At 37.2% G+C, this 25519-nt stretch overlaps 1 protein-coding gene across 1 annotated transcript in view; it reads right to left on the bottom strand.

Annotated features, from left to right (window-relative positions):
• The window catches only part of ARL15 (ADP ribosylation factor like GTPase 15), a 424189-nt gene that overhangs the window by 163426 nt on the left and 235244 nt on the right, over positions 1 to 25519 (bottom strand). The window lies entirely within an intron of this gene.

Here is a 25519-nt window from a genome sequence, read left to right as displayed (position 1 = left end):
GCATACCAAGTGCCTCATTCTTGGTTTCTAATTCCACTCACCATTGAAAAGAACCAGGACTGCTTCTGGGCTGGGACAGGAAATACATAGGAGTATGGATCCTTTTATAGTGCCAGAGAGTTAAAAAGTGCCTAAAGCAAAAAATCCCAAAACTCCCCAAACCACACAGTGAAGGGGGTATGTCAAAGGAGCCAACCAAAAGAGCCCATTATGGCCAAAACTAGAAAAGTTTGAGCAACAAAATAAAGCAGGATTGGATTACAATCCCAAGTATAAAATAAATATCCATGAGCCTCTCTACTGATGTAAATAACTAAATAATAAAAGAGGGGAAAAAAGACTAATCCACTATGCAGAAGAATCCCAAATAATTTATACAGATACTTTGGGAAGAAAGTAACTTCCCATCCTTTAAGTACGGCTGTGCATACTGACTTTCTTCCCAAGTATGAAAAGGAGGAAAAAGAGTGACTGGAAAATGGAGAAACCTGACAAACACTATCTCAGCCAGGTGATCAAAGTTAACATCAGCAGTGAGAAGTCACGTTGCTAGCAGATTCACTTGACGTGATGAGATGTGGCGCTGCACTTCCGGAAGCTGCCTTCTAAGTTTAATCATGAGAAAACCAGACATATTCTGACCACCACCTCTTAAAACTGTCAAGGTCCTCAAACCAAGGAAAGTCTGAGAAGCTGTCACAGATGAGAAGAGCGTAAGGAGACATGAAAACTAAATGTAATGTGGTATCCGGTATGGGATCCTAGAACACAGAAAGGCATTGGGTAAAAACTAAGCAAATATGAGTACAGTATGGACTTTAGTATAAATATTGGTCACTAACTGTACCTTATAAGATTTTGCTGATTTTTCAGTTTTACAAAAATGGCACTGTACCATATACCATCTTTGAAGACTCGGCCCAGTAGATAATTTATAAGAAAGTAAGTTTACTGTGGTACTGTTTGTAACAGTAAAATCTGGAAACAACCCAAATATCCTAGAACAGATATGTACATTGTGGTATGTCTACCAAGGAAATATTACACAGAAGTGAAAACTATGAACTACATTCATTAATATGAACAAACTTATTTTTTCTTTTTTTGGCTTAGGAATGCACACTGAGTAAATGAATTTTAGAGACGAAATATTGGATGAAAAAAGGTAAAGGTTTTAATCTAATGCAAACGGCTCTCTGACAAATGGCCTCAATGCCTTATCTATCTTACTCTGTTGCCCTAGGTAGAGTGCTGAGGAGTGACAGCTCACAGCAACCTCAAACTCTTCCATGTTTCCAAGGGTCACCCATGTTGTAGCATGTATCTGTACTTAATTTATTTTTATTGCTAAATAATATTCCATTTTATGAATATGTCTATTTCCCTTTATATATCTGGTTTCTTCTGTCATTAGTGGCTTTTTTCTGCTCTCTGTCAAATTGCTATTTACTCTTCAATGACCAGATGGGAGATTACTTCTGCAATTCCCATTAGCCCTCTGTCGAAGCACTATTATACATTTCATACTACTAGTGAACTGTGGTCTCCCTAGGAGCAGGGACCAAGTTCCTAGCAACTAGCAGAATATGACCAACACTATCTACTCAACAAACGTTTATGAAATCAGTAAACAAGCAGGTTCTTCTTACATTTCAGATTTATACTTATTACACGAATGGAGTATGCAACAGTAAACAAAGAGTATATAATAATGTAGTACTGTTAGTATCCCAAATCTGGATTCACATTTGAGTTTTGCTTTTGATAACTGAGTGATCTTGGTCAAGCTGCCTAATCACTATAAGTCCCATATAAAACATGGGGAGAATAATATCAACTCATATGATTCTTGAATTTAATAAGTTGTGTTTGTAAAGACTTGAACCCAATAATCATAGCCATTATTATCGCCAATAAGAAAAACCATAAACGGAAGAGTGAAGGAAGGGGCAGGGCCATTAATGAAATCTGATCCAATAAAGAAACTAACACCTGGTGATGGTAGGGGAGAAGCCAGAGTCCCCTTGGCCTTTTGAGTAGGAAGTATAGTGTGATGCGAAGATTACATACTTTGTAGTACAACACAGCTGATATTGAATACTACCTTTGCCTGGTAGTACCTGAACATCCTTAGTAAGTCCCTAAATTTTCCAAACACCAATTTCTGCCTGAGTATTTGGGGGAACAATAAATACCTAGCTCATGGAACAGTTTTGAGAAGTAAATGAGAAACTATGTTTATACATACAGTAGGCCTTCAATGACGACAGTAACAGTGATGAACACACACACACGTATACATATGCACAAACACACACTGAATACTGAAATGACCAATTAACTGTCAGAAAGAGAAGTTTTATAAAGAAGAAATGTATAGGTTAACAAAAAAAAATCATCTTAGAAGATTAAATTTAGGAGAAGTGGTTTATAATCAGTCTAAAGTAGGAAGAGTATCTTGTAAATATCAAGAAGTAAAATAATATGAGATCTTGAAGAATACACATGTTTATGAAATTATTCTTCTTTTTGCCTTCCATCTGAATTGGCTTATCTTTAAACTTTCTAGTAGTTTCTGCCTGATATTCCTGGAGCAGATCCTAAGGAAACAAATTTCTCTCTGAAGCATCTAAAAGACCATCAACCTACTTTTCTTTCTTTCAAAAATGAGAACCATAAAATTGGCAGCATATTTAAAGGTGATGAAACAGGTGTTAACCTAGGACTATATCACTGTTTAAAAAGAACATTCTTATTCCCGTTATGCTCTTTTCCTTAAAATGTACTCAATTATTTACTAAATAGGGGCTCAGCTCTCATTGTAAGTAGTAACATGCTCAAATATTGTAATGACTCCACAGACAGAAGTTGTATGTCACCACCTAATGCACAGTACTGGTTCTAAATCTCTGCAATCTGATGATATATGAAGATACCAGGAAACGGAAGCTAATTTATTGGTTCCCTTTTTTCCATGCAAGACTGATTTTTAAAAAGGACTGCTCCTCCCCTCTGCCCCCACACTACTTCATTTTTTTCCTCAGAGATTTTAGCTTGGCTGTTTTACATGAATTATGCATTAAACAAACATTTATTGAACCTTACTTGATACCAGGCATGTAGCTAATGGGGCTCAAAGTAAATGGAGATCTTTCTCTTTAGGAGCTTGTGTTCTCATGGGGTAATATAAGTAGCAAATACACAAATGAACGTGTATCATGACATGTGAGAAGAAAATAAGTGCTATTAAGAAAAAACACAGTAAAGGAGCTAGACAGTGATTGGGAGCAGGGGCATCAGGAAAGGTCTCGTCAATGGGTGACAATTCAGAAAATTCCTGAAGGAAGTGAGGGAGTAAAACTTTGGGCTCTCTGAGCAGCAGGAAAGGCAGGTGCAAAGGCTCTGAGGTGAGATCACCCTTTGCTGGGTTCAAGGAGTAGGGGAAGATGGTGTGGCTGGTGCTGAGGGAGCCTCAGAGAAAGAGCTGGAAGATGAAGTCTGGAAAGTGGTAGAATCCAGACCAGACAGAGCTTTTGCTCTCATCCGTGGGGAGCCACAGGAGAGTTTTGAACAGAGGAGTGATATCATCCAAACTACATTTTAAAAGGCTCCCTGGGGTTACGCCAAGAGAATAGAGTGTAGAGGAGCCAGAGGGAGTCTGGGAACTTTAGAGACCACTGCTGCTGCTCATAAGAGGTGATGCTTGTAGCACTGGGGCTGGTGAGACGTGTCTGGGCTCTAAGTACATTTGGAAGGAATAATTTTAACATACTCTTCTTGTATCTGTTACAATTTATCCCTTTCTTAAACCCCAGTCCAAAAGCCACCTTCTCAAAGACTTTAAATAAACTTAGGATCTTCAAGCTACTCATACAATCCCTCCTATTTTTCTTAATCAATACATGTAGGTGTTTTCCTCGTATAGACTATACGTCATTGTTGTCTCAGCCTAATGAAAACACAGTGAATTAAATCACCCAAGTGACATAACATGGCTGCTTCCTAAGAAATAACAGTGGGCTTAAAAGGCTCACAGATCTAGACAATGTAGAGGCACTAACTCTTATCTGAGCAGGCTCTCCCTTCCCTCCCCGCCCCCATGCCTGCTTTGACACTAAAAAGGCACTCTCTTCTGACTCCATCTTCATTGTTAAGTGAGACAACCTTGGGAATACTATGAGATCAGCCAAACTCATCTTGTAGGTCCTCAGGGGTTCTTGAAATTTTGTGTTCAACATAGTGCAGGGGCTGCAAGTGATGAAAGCTTAACCAGTTGTATACAAATAATAGCACCTGTTCATTTCATCACTGTTTAGAAGACCATGATACACTGGTATAATAGCACTAATGTAGAAACACAGGCCAAAAAAAGAGAAAAAACCATATTATTTTCTAACATGTAAAATATGAGAAAGAGTACAGAAAGGTCTGCAAAAATAGACACTAAAGTTTTGATAATGATTATTCGTACAGAGTAATAATTGAAATCAGGATGGGAAAATAGTGATTAAAGGCTACTTCACTTGAGAGTAATATAGCACCTACTTTTGATAGTAATATAGCACCTCCATATGTGCCCACCTCCCTGTACTGACCACCTCCTTAAGTTGACCTAATTTTCACTGACCAGACATGCACTATATGTACCTAGCTCCTTATATTACCCACCTCTATATGTTGACCAGTTTGTTGTAGTCCCTTGGGTGGCCAACCTACAGAAGTTCTACTATATTCTCATCCTATAATTTCTTAAAGGTAAATGTTAGTTATTTGGCTCCTTCAGTACCACTGAATTGTATGGCATTTCATAACGTGAAAAAAAAAAGGTTTTATGGAGAATTAATGCTTGTTATTCACATTCTACTTCTAACCAGAAGTTGGAAGTAGTTTAAAAATTTTTTTCCAAATTGTGATTTTTAATTCATGAAAGGAACACTGGCTATGCTCATAATATTTTGGACCTTTCACAATAAAGGCTATGAATTTTCTTAACAGCAAATACCCTCACTGGGTTCTATACCATACAAAATTCTGATAAGAAAGCTAAGGGTTAATGGGAGAGATAAACAGAGACAAGAAGCTGGTATCATGAATTAAAAAAAATAAAATGGGAATGCTAAATGGTAAAACCAGGATCTTTACCAGGGAGCTCACCAAAAGAAACATCAAGAAAAAAATAAAATGACCATTGCAGGATATGAATTTTAGCAGAGTCTAACAGTGGAGAAATCCAGGACTTGCATGATAGTTCTCTGAAGTTCCTCTGAAGTTGCTTGTTTCCTTCTTTTATGTTTTAATTCCCAGTTGTACAATCTATTTTCCTCAGCTCTCACAATAATGCCTCCTTAGTAAAATCATTTTATATAACTTCAAAAAGAAATTCTTCATACATGAGGCATAAGATGTTGGGAAGAGAGAGAGAAACGCCTAAACCATCAGTCACAGCTGAAAATAAATCTTGCACGAGGCAGCACATGGCCAGGATACAGGGTGTCCTGTGAGTACCACTGGCTCATGCCTTAAAGGTCCACGGGCTGGAGACAAGTTAAGGGGTCTGTGGCTTCACAGGCATTGTCTAGGAAATAGGAAGATTCAGCAAACGGTTTTCTGTGTACTGCTAAACTGTTCTGGGAAACTTAAATGGACTTGGGGAAACCAATGAACTTCTTTGTCCCCACTCTTCTCTGAGTTCACCAGATCCACACCTGCCCTGTGATTCCTACTGTTCGGCTTAATGACAGACACAAAACAGCTTACCAGACAGAGGTGAACCCAAGGCTGGAAAGGAGGTACAGCCTTCTCACACAGAACAGTGGTGAAGTAGGAGGGCGCCGAGCCTGAACCCCACTGCTCTCACTCCTCTGACTCTAGCATGGAGGCACATTCGTATGCATGACAAACTCCTAAATTGATAATTTGAACTCATTTCTTATTATTATGTTTCACTTGAAACTGTCTAAATGAGTTAGTGTAACTCATTATTTTTTCACCCAAAGGGTTCGCCTGCTACTTCTTGTTTTTATCTCAATTAATTTTGTGCCTGCCGGACTAAGACAAATTACCACTTCCATGTCTTACACTTTTGATTTAAAAATAAAGCTAATTTGGGAGGTGTTTAAAGCTTTATTAATATTTATATAGTCATTAGCAGTGGCTATGATGTTAGCAAGCTTCTTTTTTAAAATTAGAAATTCTCCTGCCAATAGTGTCTCTGGCTACAGCATTCCCTCTCTGACCACATCATTTTTAACATTTTTCTCAGGGCACAAAACAGCATTTCACACCCGGTCTTAGAAGAGTTAGTTTTGGTTTTCCCACCATTTATCTTGCCCATTCTGTTCAATGACTCAGACTTACATAATACATTTCTCTCTCTGACTTTCTTCAGAAATTCAGAGGCAGCCACAAAAATGCCTGGGTGCTGTGTAACAACTAAGCACCATTCACTATTGATTCCCCTTCTCCAAACTGAACTTGGCTTTGGAAGCAGAAAAAAAAAAGTACCACAGGCATTCTAATATGATACAGAAATACAAATGAAGGGATCATCCTTCAAAAGGGCATGATCTAGTCCAAATAATGTGGCCTTTGGCCTCCCTCACCACTCCCCCTGCCATTCCCTCAACCTTAAAAAAAAATGCTTTTAGCCCAGTAGGGCAACTAACAAAATAGATGTGACTATCAGTTGGGAATAGCAGGTCCTGAAGCTGGTCGGATACAGTGGCCCATACCAGTAATCCCAGCACTTTGAGAGGCTGAGGTGGGAGGATCACTTGAGCCCCTGAGTTTGATCTCAGCCTGGATAACATGACAAGACACCATTTCTACAAAACATAAAAAAACTTAGCCAGGCATGGTGGCACGTTCCCATAGTCCCAAGCTACTTGAGTGGCTGAGGTGAGAGGATCATTCGAGCCCTGGAGTTGGGGGGTTATTATTTGTTATGATCATGCCCCTGTAGCCTGGAGTCAATAGTCAATGCAGCACCCTATGAAAAGAGAAAACAAAGGTCTCGAGTTTGACCACATGTAACAATAGAACAAGTAAAAATAATTGGATTTTACTTAGAGGTATATGGATTGACAAAAAGACAGCATGGTAGAATTTGCTACAAAGCTAGTCTTCTTGAATTCTTATCCTAAGTCTTCCACGTCTTGGATATGTGACCTCAGGTGTGTGATTTGACCACTCTAAGCCTTAAATTCCTCATTTGGAAAGTGAGGATAATATCTGTACTGCTCTCACTAAGGTTTTATGAGTACTAAAAAGTTAACAGAACAAAACAGTTAGTGCCTGGCACATATCAAGTAGAGCTGACCCTTGACTAACATGGTTTCAAGGGTTTGGGTCCACTTCTATGCAAAGGAAATACAGTCTTCACCAGATACAAAACCTGCCTACAGACTGTGTGTGGGTCCGGTAGGGCCAACTGCTCAGATTTGGATATGGAAGTTGGTCCTGGAACCAATTCCCTGACTATACTGAGAGACAACTGTTATTTGCTGATTGGAAAAGTTTACACAAATTAAATCAAACACTGAACTGAATAGCAATTAAATAAAATGTACATTAAAAGAGTATACCTATAAGGCATTTCTACCTACAATCATGGAATTAAACAAATGTGACAAGTGAAATGCAAAAATGTGTATAACAGTTTAAATAATTTTTTCACCTGCTATAAAAAAAGAGAAAATCAAGGATAATGAGAACTGCTTAATCTTGAAGGACAACATTCTTATCATGTTTACTAATAATTTACTTGCTATTAATGCACATTAGTACCTGGCATATTTTACATATCGTTCAGAACTATGTTAGTAGCCACTAGCTGTATCTGGCTATTGAGCCCTTAAATGTGTCTAAATTAAGATGTGTTATAAGCACAAAACACACATTATGTCTTAAAGACTTACAATGAGGAAAAGAATGCAAAAATCATCTTACTAATTTAACTACTTGGACTTTACCTAACAAACTCAAACAATGTAACCTAATCATCTGTACCCTGAAATTAATCTGAAGTAAAAAAAAACTTTAATATTGATTACATAGAAAAATTATAATTAGAAATCTTGAGTTAAATGACATGCAATATTAAAAACAATTTCAATTATTTTTATTTATTTTAAAGTGGTTATTAGAAAATTCAAATTACATATACAGCTCACATTTGCAACCTGCATCATACCTTAGATCAATAAAGAACTTAAGGGTGGTGCCTGTGGCTCAAAGAAGTAGAGCGCTGGCCCCATATGCCAGAGGTGGCATGTTCAAACCCAGCCCTGGCCAAAAAAAAAGAACTTAAGCTACACTATTATTACTACTACTTCTAACCATCAGTTATTGAATTCTTACTCTGTTAGGGGCTTTAAATACATTATTTCTACCATCATAATGCCTAATAGTCTAATAGGGTATATTTTCTTTCTTTTTATAAAATGAGGAGATGGCTTCAGAGTACAAATTATCCCAGTCACAAAGCTTGTTGTGTGCAAAGCAAGAATGAATACACTATTTGATTCCTAAGCCTGGATACTGTCAGTAACACAGAAAATAAAGTTGGGTGGCACCTGTGGCTCAAAGGAGTGGGGCGCCGGCCCCATATGCCTGAGGTGGCCAGTTCAGACCCAGCCCAGGCCAAAAACTGCAAAAAAATATAAAAAATGAAGAAAGAAAATAAAGCATAATCACCAACACAGAAGGTGATTTTTATCACCTTCAGCACTGGGTGATGAAGACAAGTCTACCAAGGTTGTAACAAACTCCTCCTAAATATTTGGTTGATTCATTAAAAACTATACCCAAAAAAGGATATGAATTCTGTATAGATAAAAATTTGGCCATGTTTGCTCAATCACTACTTGCCAATGGGATGATTGATTCAATATCTAACAGGAATACTGGCACTCCTTTCACTGTTGGGATAGCATTTGCTAAACATCAAAATATTTTTCTCACTCCTCTATGCAAATAGTGTTTCATGGGTGTTATTATTACTGAGATTGACAATATATGCTGCTATTTACAGTGCATTTAGGAGGGAAGAGATAATTTCTGACAATTTTCTTTAGTGTCTGTATTATTGTGATAAAAAACAAAGGCATAAAAACCTACACTTGTATCAATTCTCTTTAAAAACTACTTATCTTGTGAATTAAACTATTTGTACTAGCAGATTATCTGATTAGAGATTTCACAGAAGTAGATATATATGCCAAGCTTGCAGATATGAGAGTGTGCTTCTGCAAGCTATTTATATACTCATGTTTTTCTTCATTCATTCAATTATATCCAAAGGGAATTTTAGAATAAAAAAATATGTGTAGGAAGTACCTATTTAAAATAAGCTTGTTGATGCTGTCAGGAAGGTCTACTTACCATCTATCAAATGCTTGTGCTACATCATTTGACCAGAGAAAATGCAAGACCCAGAGAAAATGAACAATTCCATTTTTTTCCTTTGAGTGCTCATTATGGTCTTTGTAATCTCCAATAAACAGCACACTGCCTGACCTATAGTAGGTACTCAAAAACTGTTGGGTGAATGAACATTTATAAAATCAGATCATGGGCTACCCAGGGTTGTGTCAGACCTCCTGGTATGAACGAAGTCTTACATATTTTAGTTTCTATATATAAACACACAATTACTACCAAAACTGACTCTTTACCTCTAAGCTCTTATAGCATGTCACACATACCACCTCTATATTACTTATCACCTGCTGTTATAATTATTTATTTGAATATCTCTCTCTTCCACTAAATTGCACTTCAAAGACAGAAACCATGTCTTGATAATTTACTCTCTGATCTAATCTTCAATAAAAAGCTGGAAGATAAAAAAACAATGGTTCAGAGAACTTGTCTACAGTCACATAATTTACAAGTGGTAGAGCCAAGATCTGAACTATGTCTCATTCCAAACTATCTTCTTTTCATTTTACCCTACTGTAGAGAAAATGTGAGTGAAGATATAGTGTACGAAGAGTATGAATTAAGGCAAAACAAAAAGTTTTAGATGCTATGGAAGGTAAGATATAACCAGTAGGTTCTATTGTATTGACAATGAGAAATAGAAATTGATACGGACAACTGAATGAACCTCAGAAATAGTCTCTAGAAAGTCAATATATCTAAATACATGGCGAAAAACATTAACCATGATCATATGGATCATTCCTGATGAACTTCATGAGGAGAAGGACTATATCTTTTATCTGTTTCTATATCTCTAATTTATAAGTTGTTGAAGAATGAATGACCATATGACATGGTCCCAGTGGGAGGGATCCCAGTCCTGTAGAGTGATTTCAACAAAGCCTATAGCAAGGCAGCAAATTGTCATGGGACACCACAGTAAGTTTATATTTACAATTTCCCAGTACATAAATTTAGACTCTTTGTCAGGATCATGCCATCTCAATATAATACCATAAATAGGCTCTTTGTAAGTGTAATATATTAATATTGGTATTATTAAGAGACCAAATGGCAGAGTAATTAGGAAAATGGGTTCTGGAGTTCAGTTCTGCCATTTCCTAGCTACGTGACCTGAGGCAACGTAATGATGCTCACCTCACTGGGCTGTTAGCAAATTAAATGAGAGCTGTGCAAAGTAGTTAGAATAGTACCTAGCACAATATACATGCGTAATAAATGTTTGCTATCACTACCATTGTTGTTACCCTTGTTATTTTCAAAATGATATATTAACATAAATTTTTTAAAGAGTCATGGGGTTTCATTAAAATAACATGGCATCTTGACATTACTGAAGATAAAAAAATTAATGTTTCCATATTTGGATGAATTTAATAATTTGAGACATTTTCATTAATTCAGAATTTGTGAGATAAAGTCAAACAAACATAGATGGCAGTGGTAATAAGGATAACAGTAGTAATTCTCCCCCTAAAACATAATTATACATGCTATTGTTTGAATTTTTGTCCTCTCCAAAATTTACGTTAAAACTTAACCCCAGAAGCAACAATATTAAGAGGTGATGGAGTTATGGGGGCTCCATAGATAAATGAATTAATGGGTTATCATGGAAGTGGGTTAGTTATCAAGACAGTGGGTTATATCACAGGAGTGGGTGACTTATCATGACAGTGGATCTGTGATAAAAGCCATTTTGGTTCTTGGTTCAGCCCCCTCACCATGTGATGCTCTGCATCACCTCAAGACTCTGGAAAGAGTCCCCCCTGCAGCAAGACGGCCCTCACCAGATGTGACCCCTTGACCTTGGACTTCCCAGCCTCTAGAATTATAATAAATTTCCTTTCTTTATAAATTATGCAGTCTCAGGTATTCAGCTATAGCAACAGAAAATGGGCTAAGACAGCATGATTATGTGTGTGTATCTTTAACAGATCATATTTTAGATATATCAATAAATAAGTGTTTTTAGTAAGAAAAAATAGGCAGCTTGTAGAAGATGGAACTTAAACATCTCAAATTTGCAAAGAGCTGCAAATTGTTCTCAAAAGATTTCAAATTGACAAGTAATTACAAGCAAGGTAAATAACAGTTACAGTTCAGCCTGCATCAGACCTGATTTTTTAAAATGTAGACATTCTTCTTCTTTTTTTTCCTGCCCCTCAACAAAGCCAGACCAAACCTGCAGCATTCAAGTGGGAAACCTGGAATTCCTTAAGGCTTCTGTACTTTTTTGGCACACTGTTGTTCAGAATCTCCTACTGACTTGTGTCAGGGAAAGTGGCAGCTAATTAGAAAATAAGAGCTACAGGCTGGCACTAATAATAACCCCATCCCACAAACTTGCCACTGCATCACTCTTGTTGTTAGGATATTTGCACTGACACGGAGCCAGTTTTTGTCCTACCATAATAGGTTTCAGGATATATCCTTTAAAATAATATTGTGGTCAGGACAGGTTGGTTACTATTAGTCACAATCACTAACAAAACAGTTTCCTATCATCAGACCGCCCATCTGTCTCTCCTGTTCTCTCCACATCTGAGCTTGGTTGAACAGATTTTAAACTGGCCAAGGTCACTGCACAGCTAGCCTCCACAGATGGGGACAGTGTGAAAAACCTAATTGCAGCTGTGGATAAACAGCAACAAGGACACATGTGTTTGGCAACATCCCTGTCTAGACTTGATGGTGGCTCAGTGTCACCATATATAAAAAACAAGGACATGGTTTCAAGGTAACTATGTCTGAGGGATAAGTACAATCATTACAGAAATGCTATCATCGTGTGACCTAAATTTCTTGAAGGTATTTAAATATCAATTTAAAAAAATGGCAACAAAGAATATTTCTTGTCATACATATGTCCTCTAAAATTTCCCCAAATTTAGAGAATTTTTTTCCAAAAAAATGCCTTTTTCAACAAAAAGATAGGACTTGACAATCAGCACAGTGCCATGCTGATGTGACAGTCACAGACATGACCTGTACGTAGCACAGAAGACACTGAATTAGTGAAAAAAATGAAATGTCCTCTTTCCACATATTTATTTCATCTGTATCAAGAGTCCCTTTCCCCACTTTTTTTCTAAAACAAATTACTTTGTTAGAAACTTCATTTTGTTGTTTTTTTCAACAATATTTAACTGGGTACATACACCTTCCATTCTGTACCCCTGAGACACGCATCAAAATGGAATCATGTTGAAGCTGGTATCCCAGATTTCCCCCCTTGAAGTACACATGGCCCCAGGAATTTGTGTTGTGGATGTCTTTTCTAGACACTCAACATGTCTGGTTACTGAGGTTTAAAACCAAACTGATATACATTACTTTTTGAGAAGTTGTTACATTTAAAATAAGTTATCACTTCAGTGATATTTCAAAGGATTGTTGATAAAAAAGAACATTTAACTGTAACCATACTGAACAGACAGTTGATTATAGAGAGACATGTCAGTGCACATATGGCAGCCGGATAAATTATGCACATCTGGATTACTTTTGGCAAGAAACATAGCTAAGTGTCTAAAGCCAAGTTTAGCAATCTGTCACTAACAATATGTACATTTATTTTAAAATGTCAAGGGCTCAAAGTCATATTTTCTATTTCTTCATAAACTTTCCAGCTCTTCATAAGACAGCAAACAGGTGACAAAACACATTGCCCAAACTGCCAAAGGCTGTATAAATAAGGGGTAATTTTGAACTTCTCACCACATATACAAGACTCAAAGTCTGAAACAAACTCATATGTTGTGGGCTGTAGTGACATACAGATCTCAAGAAAGAGTGTTAACATTTTATTTTAGAAGTTGGTTGCAAAATGCTTTCATATAAAAATATGGCTGGCCCCTACGTGGAGCAGTAAACGATGTAACACTCTGGGTAAAGCAAATGGAAGTAAGTCTGATGGTGTCTACTTATAGAAGGGAAAGAACAGCGTCTCTGTGATCATGTCAGATTAAGTTTCCTTTTTTCGATTGCCAATTACTGACATCATTTAAACCCCAAAGAAATGTTTTCCTACTTCTAGTCCCCTTGATTAAAAAGGAAAGCCAAGAGACATGAAGGTGGCTCAAACTAGCAGTAACAAGAAACTTGACAAGTGGATGTGTATCAGCCAGGTGGGAATGTAGCAGTAACTGTAAGCACAAAACTCATCTGGACTATTATGCTGTTTGCTAGTTTTTCTAACATTCCAGGCTTCTTAACAACTTCAGTAGGAATGCCAAGATATAGCATGGTGATGGGGTGGGGCCCTGTCATTCCAGGTGTTGCCTTCCAGTCTCATTTGTGCCGGCAGCAGAAAAAAACGAGAGTGGAACAATTTTATTCACGGAATGATTATCTGAATATTTTAAACCCCGTGTCAGCCTGATCTCCAAGCTCAGTAATTTGGCAATTTTATTGTTGATTAATATCTTTACGACATACTAGATCTGAATTATAACATTTTCAACTGGTATGGGGAAAAAATCCTATGTCCCTAAATTTGGTATTCAAACACAAGGTCCACTGCTTACAAACAGCCTCGTCTATAGAGTGAGAATGACTATGAGGCACCTACTTCACCATGAGGCTGTGAAAACTATGGGTCTAACCCTTAGGGAATTTCCACAATGTTGGCTGTGACCATTATTATTTCTTTTCTCCTCCTTAAAGTGACAGACTGGGACCAACGAAGTTCATAAACCACAGATTGTCAATAAAATGCTGTAAACCCAAGGGAACGTTTATAAACAGCTGAGAAGACTAGTGAGGAATAAAGAAGACAAGGATCCAAACAGGAAAAGATACGCTATTTTGTTAACTCTGTATTTGTATCTGCTTTCCTGTTTTGTAAAGTTTGATGCATAAGGCTACTGAATTCTTTCTCTGACAGTGGATAAAATAGAATTTGCTATGTTGTTAAGAAAAGGAACATGTTTTCAGAGTGGTTGCTTTCTATCATTTATCAATTCAAAGATATTTTAATTTAATAGTATTAGAGAGAAATAATACTTCCCTCATAATACCGATCTTCTCTATTTGATTATATGTGGTACAATCAAATTTAATTTAATTTTTAAATTATGTCTGGTACAAAAATGCTCAAATAAAAGGTATATATAAGACTGTAAAAAGAATTTGAAATTAAATGAGTCCATTTGCCTGTATTTTACTTTCCAAGGCCTCCATGGCAGCGATCTTTACATACTATTCAGGTTCTTTAATCTCTTATTCCCTATGCCTCAGGGGTTTTATATCCCCATGGCATAAAAAAAAACTTTAGAAATATAAATTAAGTGGATCCAGTATTATGGAAGTGCTAAGTACCAGATTACAAGACTCAGGGAGAGGAAGAGAAACACTTGCAGAAAAACCCAAAGCAGATCTAATGGATTCACAGTACTGAATACAGGAAGAAGAAAGCCCTAGGCTACCATTCTACTATTACCTTAAATGAGTTAAAGTCTCTTGACCTAAAGAAAAGAATTTATAATTTAGATGGTCAAGTTGATGTTCATGATCTTTGCCAAGTTAGGGAGAATAGTACAAGGGATCTTTCCAACACTAGGATCTGTGATTGTCACTAGACAGACAAGGTAGACTTGAGAAAACTGATGTGCTTTCCCCCAGGCAGACATGAAGCTTCTACAGATTCAATTATATGTGGTTTTAGCTAATATTATTTTTCTTCCTCCCCCAACCAGGCAACAAATCTGGGAGATAGTATTCCATAATGGTCCTTTAAGATTTGATTCACAAGACAACCAAAATGAAAAACAAATAAACAAACAGAATATAGAACAAAACAAGGCTTTGGATTAATAACATATATGCACTTTGTTATTGTTGTTGCAGTTGTCATTGTTGTTTTACCTGGCCGGGGCTGGGTTCGAACTTGCCAGGCTCAGTGTATGTGGTTAACTCCCTACCCACTGACCTATGGGGCCACCAACATATATTCACTTTTAAATATAAAAAGTATGATAAATTACGTGGGGTTTTAAAATCGTAATTATTTAACCTTGTATTTAAATTATCAGCTGAATAAGTACCATATAAAATGTGGTAAAATGCGGAGTACAGACTAGGTAAGATGAGGGAGAGACCTATATTTGTACACTGACTCTGCAGTTTGTCTTTTAATACATTGTACTATCTGATATTTATCCATAATAAATCATGTAGCTGAATAAATGTGTATATGCACGTGTAAATAACACATACATACACGCCCATGACAGGGATAGTATGAGGATTAAATGAGCTCCTAGTGTAGTGCCTGGCAGATAGTCAATAGCAAACCAAAAAATCAGGGAAGTATAGCAGGTAATGTGATAAAAAATTATTGATGAATATTATAATGTGTGTTGCAATAAACTCTTTGAAATAATTACAAAGAACACATATAAATTATCTTTGAGAAGGTGATCCCTAACAATGAATTTACATCACAGTGAAAATAGAATCTTATAAAAATCATCTTCCAAAAGCCAAAACATTTCATTTTTAGCAGACATTGTTTTGTTACAAAAGTAGTAAAAATTCTCATAGATCCTGGAGGTATATAAGCAACACTTAAAAGATGAAACTAAATGAATAAAATTCATACTGTTAAGTAGGTCTGATGTAGAGTGGTCTTTGTTTAAATCTCCCAGGCTATGTACAAAACACCCATGGAGGCAGACATCACTATAATACCTAAAAAACTTCCTGTGCTCATCAAAAGGCCAACCCCTGGACCACTTCAGGTGCCACATAATCTGTCTTAAGCAGATCCTTCCTCTCAGCAGCTGTTGAAGGAGTGGCAAATCCTTACTAGTTTCCCATAGGGTAACATACACACATTCTATGCTGTCAGGGATATTTCAAGTAACCCCAAAGAAATTTAGTTATGCTTCATCACCGTAAGTGAAAACTTAACAAGGAGAACTTAAGAATACGACAAATTCTTCTCATGCCTGTTAACATACTGTCATTCATTTCTTTGAGTTCTTCAAACTCTGACCCTTTTGAATGGAATATAAAAAGATGAAGGATGATATTTTCTCAAACTGTGATGCTTAAAGATGCTTGCTAATCAAAGAAAGAAAATGAATGTGGTAGGATTATCATGAAAACACAGAAAACATGGCTCCAGAGAAGTAACTTAAAAAGCATCTTACCTGGCCCAAGTAGAAAATCTCTGTGTGAGTTCATTACATTTTTCAGAGATTAATTACTGAAGAGACTAAAGAAGAAGTTATGGAGATATCCCCCAGAAAAACGAACTCAGACACTGAGACATAAATTTAAAGAATTCAAATGGAAGTAATATTCCCTTGAAATAAGTGTTGAAAAGATCTGAAGGAGTTAGTATCCTATGCCAGCCATTGTATGGGGAAAACTGATGCTCACTAGTCTAAGGGGAAAAATATTTAAGCATTTATGCTAAATGTTCCTGTGGGGTTCTAATTACTCAATTAGCATGCATAAATCAAGTCTGGAGTTTGTTAAAAAAAAACAAAAACAAAAACAAAAAAACCCCAAAAAACCACCACCAAATGATAAAACAGTCAGGCTTGATAATGAGTAAATCACTTCAACCTCTTTATCCAATATTCTATTTGAATTTATAAACTCTAATCCAGGTGAGCTGCTTGTTACTTGGCAAAGATGTGAGGTTTTTACCACAGGCAAAGGGTAGACAGATAGGGAGGCTCCAACATTTTTTTTTAAGTGCATTTCAAGAAATATTTTACAATGTATTTGTGAACCCTCTGGTGGATTCTGTGACCCAAGAAGTCATTCTTTTCAAAAGTTGTAAGTAATAAACCATTATGGGAAAATGCAATTGAAAATGTCTTTCTTGAGTTATGCTAACTTGGTTATAATAAATCTAAGTAAATTCTAACCTGTTTATTTCAAACAATGGCATTTCCAGCATTTAAAGGAACTGCCCTCATAAGAACTTTTAATTTAACTTTATTAATACTTGCCTAATATTTGTAGTACTTTCTTATGGTCAATAAAAACAAAGCAAACATAGTGAGTTATTCCTAAGGCCCGATTGCTGAGTTTTTCTCATTATTGAACAGAATTTACTCCTAATCATCAGTGTGCTCAAAATCCTCAGAACAGCTTTTGCTTAGCATATATATCATGCTTACTCCACAGCCTGATTTAAGTAACAGCAAAGTGAAGAATGTATGGCAAGTCAGGAAGCAGAAATAACTGCACTCCCTATATGGAGTTCACTAACACCAATGAGTAAAGAGACATGAATGTCCACACACATACCCTTCAAATATGACTGAATGACCCATACTGGAAGCTCAGGAACTCGCCTTCACTTTTATCTTAAACTCCTATTTCCAGGTATATAAGAAGTACTAGTACTTTACAAGCTAGTTTTAAAAGTGCTGGTCCATGTTAAATATTTAACCCTCACTCAATCCCTACTTTATGACACAAGACACTAATAGCTAAAATGACTATTCCCATTAAGACTGAACAAGAATAAATAATTAGAATAAACATCACTTCCAACTACCAAAACACGTTAACAAATACAAAATATTAAATCATAAATAAAAATGATCACATATCCAGGTGGGGTGGCTCACACCTGCAATCCTAGCACTCTGGGAGGCTGAGGCAGGTGGATTCCTTGAGCTTAGGAGTTGGAGACCAGCCTAAGCCAGAACAAGACCCTATCTCTATTAAAAAAAAAAAAAAAAAGCCAGGCCATTGGCTGGTGCCTGTAGTCCCACCTACTCAGGAGGCTGAGGCAAGAGAGCCCTAGAGTTTGAGGTTGCTATACGCTACGACACCATGACACTCTACCCAGGGAGAGAAAATAAGACTCTGTCGCCATTAAAAAAGAAAAAGAAAAAAAAAAGATCACATCAAAGCTAACTCACTATCCTAATAAAGCTTGATAGCATGGAAATCAGTTTAATATAATTTTTAAGTTTTATTATACTTAAATGCGATTGTAAATATCAGGCTTGTTTTGGTTAAGTATCTCTTGAGTAAAGTTTCAAAGAGGGAAATGATTTTTAAAGTGAATTACTATCAATATCTTATTTAATTCAAAACTTAGTAGTTTATGCATTTCATTAAAACATTAGATTCATTTTTTAAAAAAATAAATGACCCATTTGGTGAAGGCTATGTTAACCAGTTTGATGAAAGTATTTTACAATGTAGATGAAACCAGCACATTGTACCCCATAATTGCATTAATGTACACAGATATGATTTAATTTAAAAAAGACACAAATGATAGAAAACATTTTAAAAATGTATAGCTTTAAGTTAAAATTTATATAAACATAAAATGATCAGAATAAAGTCAGATGCTAGAAATGCATGTATTAATGCCTATAGTATAGCAATATTTTTAGTTCCTGAAAAGAAGTTGGCTTTTTGTCATCGCATCCCTTTGCTATGATTTCACTGAATAATTATGCACTGAAGTTCATTACTGAAAGCATCCATTGTTGAACAGAACCAAAACCATCCAACCCAATAACCACAGAATAAAGAATTAAAAGAAAATTGGATATAACCATGGACTTTAAAAGAGAACCAAGGAACAAGCAAACAGGTCTCAATATTAAGTGCTAATACAAAATTTCAGTACCTGAAAATTGTTCTTTTCATTTGCAAAACTACACTATGTTACTATTTTCTGAAACTCATTTTGAATAATCTGCCTTTTTAAGTAGAGGAAAAAAATAATTCTTTTTTTTTTTTTTTTTTGAGATAGGGTCTTGCTCTGTTGCCTGGACTAGAGTGCAGAAGAAGGATCAAAATAACCCACTGCAACCTCAAACTCCTGGGCTCAAACAATCCTCCTGCCTCCTGAGAGGCCGGGACTATAGGCATGCCACCAAACGAGGCTAATTGGGGGGGGGGGGTAGGGTCTAGCCTTGTTGCTCAGGCTGGTCTCAAAGTCTTGGGCTCAAGTAATTTACCTACTTCAGCTTCCCCAAGTGCTAGGATTATAGGCATGAGCCATCATGCCTGGCCTGAAGTTTGATTTTCTTACCTTCACTTGAAATAATCATGGAAACATGTTAAAACCAAGTGTTTAAATATTACTAATAAATATTCATATTCAAGACAATTCAAAATTCATAGAATATAAACATCAAATAGAAGTAAAAAATATCCTGAGAAATTTATTCATCAGAGCAAATTAAGCTGAGTTTAAACGTCTCAATAGAGAAGTGAGGATAGAACAATTCTCTTTTCACTTATCAAAAGATGAGGAATTGAAAGCTTTTAAAGTTGTTTGAAATTTTCTAAGGAAGTGCAAGATCAGGGTATCAAATAGTGAATTTCTGGAAGGTCTCTCTTCTTGGCATGCGGACGACCACCTTAGAGGGCTCCAGCTCTCTTTCCCTCTTCTTATAAGGCCAAATCTTACTGGATTAGGACCTTACTCTTCTGAATTCATTTAGCCTTAATTATCTCCTGAAAGTCTGATATCCAAATATAGTCAGATTTGGGAGGGGAAGGGTTAGGGCTTCAATAAAAGAATTTGGTGAGGGGAGGCATACAGTCACAGCATAAGTCAAGAATATATATCCTACGTCATCCATGAAAGTATGTATGTTATATAAAGTTTCCTTACAGTTAGTTACTGGTTTTTATATGATACCTACTCAGCTCTAGTTTAAATATTTTTTTTTTGGAGACAGAGCCTCAAGCTGTTGCCCTGGGTAGAGTGCCATGGCATCATATCTCACAGCAACCTCCAACTCCTGGGCTCACGAGATTCTCCTGCCTCTGTCTCCCAAGTAGCTGGGACTATAGGCACCTGCCACAATGCCCAGCTATTTTTTTTTTTTTTTGGTTGCAGCTGTCATTGTTGTTTGGCGGGCCCGGGCTGGATTCAAACCTGCCAGCTCAGGTATATGTGGCTGGCGTCTTAGTGGCTTGAGCCACAGGCACTGAGCCATTTAGTTTAAAGTTTTCAAACTAAACAAAAAGCAGTTACAAGTATTCAGTCTATTAGTTTGAAACAACTCCTTTTATGGGTACTCTACTAATGCGTCAGGGAGTAATCCATAGGATGGAATTACAACACAAGCATATTCAGCTTGAAAAGGAAGGAACTAAACAGCCCTTGACAGCCATTCCATATGATGCAAACACTAATGAAGGCCTATGTATTTCCATGTTTTAGGGTGAAAATATCTAAGAAAGACATAAAAGAGTGTGTAAGCATATGTGCAATGTCTAGAAGTTAAGATTTCACACAATGCATTTTTCAGTAATTGTATTTGACAACTGAGCTTAATTTATCAAGGAAGAAATAACCATGCTGTCTTTCTGCTGTCAAGAGAGCAAAGCAGAGAATTGTATTTCATGAGCAATGCCTTCCAATTAAAAAAGAAAAAAAAGGAAAAGCTCTGTATTCTTTTGAGTATGTAGCAGATACATAGTACCACTGGGGCTATTTAAACAATTGAGGCTCATGAAATTAGAGAGAACTCCTAATGCAACTGGAACCCATTCAATGGTACACTTTAATTTTTAAATGCTTTTCTTGAATATTCTACTTTATGAGGACTGAGTATTCATTCGAACAACTTACTGCATGAGTGGTTGTGTAAAGCTTAAATGCATTAGACACTTACAATGAAATGAATCTGAATATATTTAAATGTGATACTGTTGCTTCAGTTCAAAAGATTTTGAGAAAATATCTTTAATGATACCTAAAATTGAAAGAAAAATTCCATTTTCTCCTTACATAGATTCTTTTAGCAACACATATTAATATTGTGCATGTCTTTATGATAGGTATACAGTAATCATTGGTTCTCTGAGCTATCAAACTTTCAGCTCAAAAACTTCCTACAGTAAACCAATGATTATAAAACAATTACAATCATGAAGAACTATGAGTTCTAATATCTAATAATTTTTGAGCACTATTTAATCAGGGAGTTTTCCTGCTTCAAAGAGTGACAATACTTCAGAAAAGGTTTCTCACTCTCATCAATTGTTTAGTATTTAACAAAGATTTATTAAATCTTTGCATTACAAGTAAATGGGGATAGGGAGAAGTCTTTAGGAATTAATTATACTGACAATAAGATGCCTGAGTGAGGGCAGGGCGTGGTGGCTCACGCCTGTAATCCTAGCAGTGGGGGAGGCCAAGGCAGGTGGATTGCTTGAGCTCAGGAGTCGGAGACCAGCCTGAGACAGAGCAAGATCCTATCTCTATTAAAAAAAGGAAAAAATAGCCATTGTGGCGGGCGCCTGTAGTCCCAGCTCCTCAGGAGGCTGAGGCAAGAGAATCGCTTAAACACAAGAGTTTTAGATTGCAGTGAGCTATGACAACACAGCACTCTGCTGAGGGCAATAAAGTGAGACTCTGTCTCAAAAGAAAAAAGAAAATTCCTGAGTAATCTAAGTGAAGGTAGTAATCCCCCAGTGTTTATCGATGGCCAGGGTACTATAGGAACCAAGGGGCTGAGTTGCCTAGTCTTCAGAAGGAATCTCACACCAGAGGAAATCTTCCAGGAGGACCATTGAAAATTGGCAGCCTGGGAAAGGGCAGAGGGTAAGGGCATTGTGGGCCCTTAGAATGTTCTTGTACCTTTACCCTTAGTCTGTGGTCCTGGCACTCGGAACCTATGTGACCAAACCCACAAGGGAGCTAAAAGGCCTTTCAGGACACTGTATGCTTCAGAATGGGAACAGATTCTCAATCCACAGATGGCTGCTGATAGAGTGGCTGGGTGGGGTAAGGCTATTCTTGGGCTCATCTAATCTTAGAGATCTGGAGATTCGGAACAGAGGGGTGGAGGAGTAGGATAGTTTGAGGGCCACTACAGTGGTGTTGACTTCCTTCAAAAAAGATCCAGAGGCTGTAACCTAAAAAGGGCTATCTCAATTTATTCATGATTTTAAGGGAAAAAGTGCAACAGGAAAAACAATCATCCTGTCTACTCTTCCACCTCAACACTGCCCCTTCCTGCCTCCCTGGGACAGGCTGTAAAACTGCCATTGTTTGTGTACAACCCTTGCATGCACAAAGTTGTTGGGAGCCTTCACGTTGCTGTTTTCCCCTCTACAGCTAAGTCTGTCTGTGGTATTAGTGCACTGAAAGCTGAGGGGGTAGGGTTGGGTACTCTCTGGAGGACTAAGTGCTAATGCTCAGTAATTCTGCAAACATATGAAGACAACATTGCCTACCTGCCAAGGGTGTGGCACCATGTTCTGGCAAAAAGGACCACCACTGATTTCATTCATCCAAGGAAATTCTTAGGGTGTAATGGGAGTTGAAAACATCATCTTGGAAGCTAGTAAAGGGACAAACATGATATGAAAATGATTGGGCGGGAGAGGTCATACTTCTGAATCCTTAGTGAGGCTATTTTACGGCTGGGATATTACTGCTTTGGCTAAGACCAAAGTGTATGTATACAAACATTTTAATAAAAACAACCATGAAATTTGAGAAAGCACTTCACTGAAATTATAGAACAAATATATTTTGGATACTTCGGGCTGAATTCATCTGCTTCATATGAGCTGCAATGACACTGTTACCAAGTCTTTTCTCTGTAGAATAGAGGAACAACAACAATAAAATAAACTGCTTTGACCCTGTGACCTTTGGAGTACTTAGCAAACTACCGGGGATCAAAACACATTTCAGAACAACCTTGGGTCTTATTTGACAATATGTAACAGGTCCTATAATTCTATTTACTTTATCTATTATTCCTTTATTTTACTCCTGAAGACCTCATTTCCTTCTCCTTCGCGGTAGTTTAGAGGAATGCTATTCAAAATGGGATCCTAGGACAAGATGTGATAAGTACAGAAACTGAGAATAAGGTTTTTGGAGATTTGTGTAGCAATAGGACATGGCTGTGACTTCCAAGTATGTGATCTCGTGGTGGTCTCACCTCACTGAACATACACACTAAAATATCAGTTCGTGAGAGGCTGACATGAAAACTGGGTCCTTCACCACAAATAGTTTGCTTATCCTTGGTTTGAAACATTTGGCAATTGTGTTTTAAAACCCACTTCATCTATTCATAGATAAATTATGGCAGAATTGATTAAGCCAACAATTTCTAACTTGCACCCTCAGATACCAAATAAAGATGTTCTTGATGTTCAGAACACTCTAGCTGCTTCTATTGTCTTTGGCAGGTTTTCACTAGGAGGATGGTGCCAGTGGTGGTAACCATGGATTTGAAGAAAAGAGAAGGGGCTGATGGATCTTGGGATAGGCAGACTACAAATAACTGTACTTTCCCAAGTGTCCTGCAGCTTGGGGTACCAAACATAAGCTTTGTCATCTAGACCCTTCAGCTAATCTGGGTCAGACATAATGAATACTTGGACAGGTTATCCCTTGGAAGCTATAGGCTTTTTTCAAAATCCCCTCTAATTGCTCAGTTTTAAAATTCTATAAATGCAAACAGCTTCACGCTACTCATAGGACCATTAGGGAGCTATTCCATGTCCTAAAAGAAGCCTTCAAGACATTTAGGCAATTAAAGGGCTATTACACAAAAATAACAAATGTTTATGTATTTTGCAGTAGTTTAAACGGACATTTATCAGATGAGAATTTCACCAGGCCTTCAGTTGAAGGGATTTCTTGAAGCCGTGATTGTTAACTCAGATTGCTGTATATTTTAAGGCCTTACCAGACACAATGGGGATGGAGATGGGGGCAGAGGAGGAGAGACAAAGAAAATATTAACCAGCTCAGTGCCTATAGCTCAGCAGCTAGGGCACCCAGCCACATACACCAGAAGGTTCAAATCCACCCTGGACCTGCCAAACAACAATGACAACTACAACCAAAAAATAGCCAGAAGTTGTGGTGGGTGCCTGTAGTCCCACCTACTTGGGAGACTTAAGTCTAAGAGTTTGAGGTTGCTGTGAGCTATGACACCATGGCACTCTACCCAGGGCAACAGCTTGAAACTGTCTCAAAAAAAAAAAAAAAAAAAGGGAGAGAGAGAATATTAATCCTTCCTCTACTTATTATTAATCCTAACAAATGCTCTATGAGATATGCATGCTAATTAGTCATAAAATACACACTGGTCTGCTAAGCTAGGAACAGAAGAAGCCAGAATGGGTTAAATAAAAATAAACCAAGTAGCCTGATGATAAATATAATGAATCTGGATTTCCTTTTTGGGGGTTTGCTTTTCACAGAAACTGGAACCAAGTTTCCATGCAGTTGACTTAATGATTTGAAAAGAGTAGGACAAAGCATAAAGCCATAAGCGGGGGATGAAGTATTTATAAGTGCAAAGTTAACATATAATTTATAACCAAATAACTTTCATGGTTTTAATGATTTTTTTAAAAATGATGTTCAAGGTTGGATTAATAAATTACTTCTATTTTATAACTGGGTAAGCAGAACTCGGCCATATTGGGGCTGCATGTCCTGATAACTAAACTGAGTCATGATATTATGCTACTTTAGCAATTTGTAGTCCCAGATCTCCTTAATAGCAAAAGCCAAAAGCATGTTATGGTTGGAATCTTTGAATTCCCCACTTTCAGGAAGTAGCACCTCTGGTTTGGACAGCTGCGAAGAATGGCAGAGGTACTAGGCCACAACTGCATTTACCACAAATATTCCAGTCTGCGAACTAAGCATGTGACTCTTTTCCATTGGCATTTACCACTTTCACAAAGGCCACAATGGAAGAAGCCACAAACGGTGCTGCCACATCTACAGAAAACAGGAATAAAACTCAATGGCTCCGAATATCGATAAGCATAACATGTTTCAGATATCAGCTGATTGTATAGCCAAAGAAATATAACGCATCCTAGGCACCACCCATCAGAATCTTCCTATTAAGAGAGAAAGACACAATGCCAGCTGACACAGCTGTTTCCAGAAAGCACATGGGAAGGTGATAAAGAAGGAATACAGGTGGTAGAGCACAACACAAAACAGCAAGAGAAGAAAACAAGTCATTCTATAATTGGGGAATTGTCAGAAAAACGGTGTGAATAAATTAAGGTAAAAGGATGTGAAGGAAATAGTGTTGATTGAAGTGATCACATGGGATAGGTATCTGTGATG

The sequence above is a fragment of the Otolemur garnettii genome, unplaced genomic scaffold (assembly GCF_000181295.1).
Source record: "Otolemur garnettii isolate 467f Iridium unplaced genomic scaffold, OtoGar3 scaffold00005, whole genome shotgun sequence".
NCBI lineage: Eukaryota > Metazoa > Chordata > Mammalia > Primates > Galagidae > Otolemur > Otolemur garnettii.
This window is presented reverse-complemented; position numbering and strand designations above follow the sequence as displayed.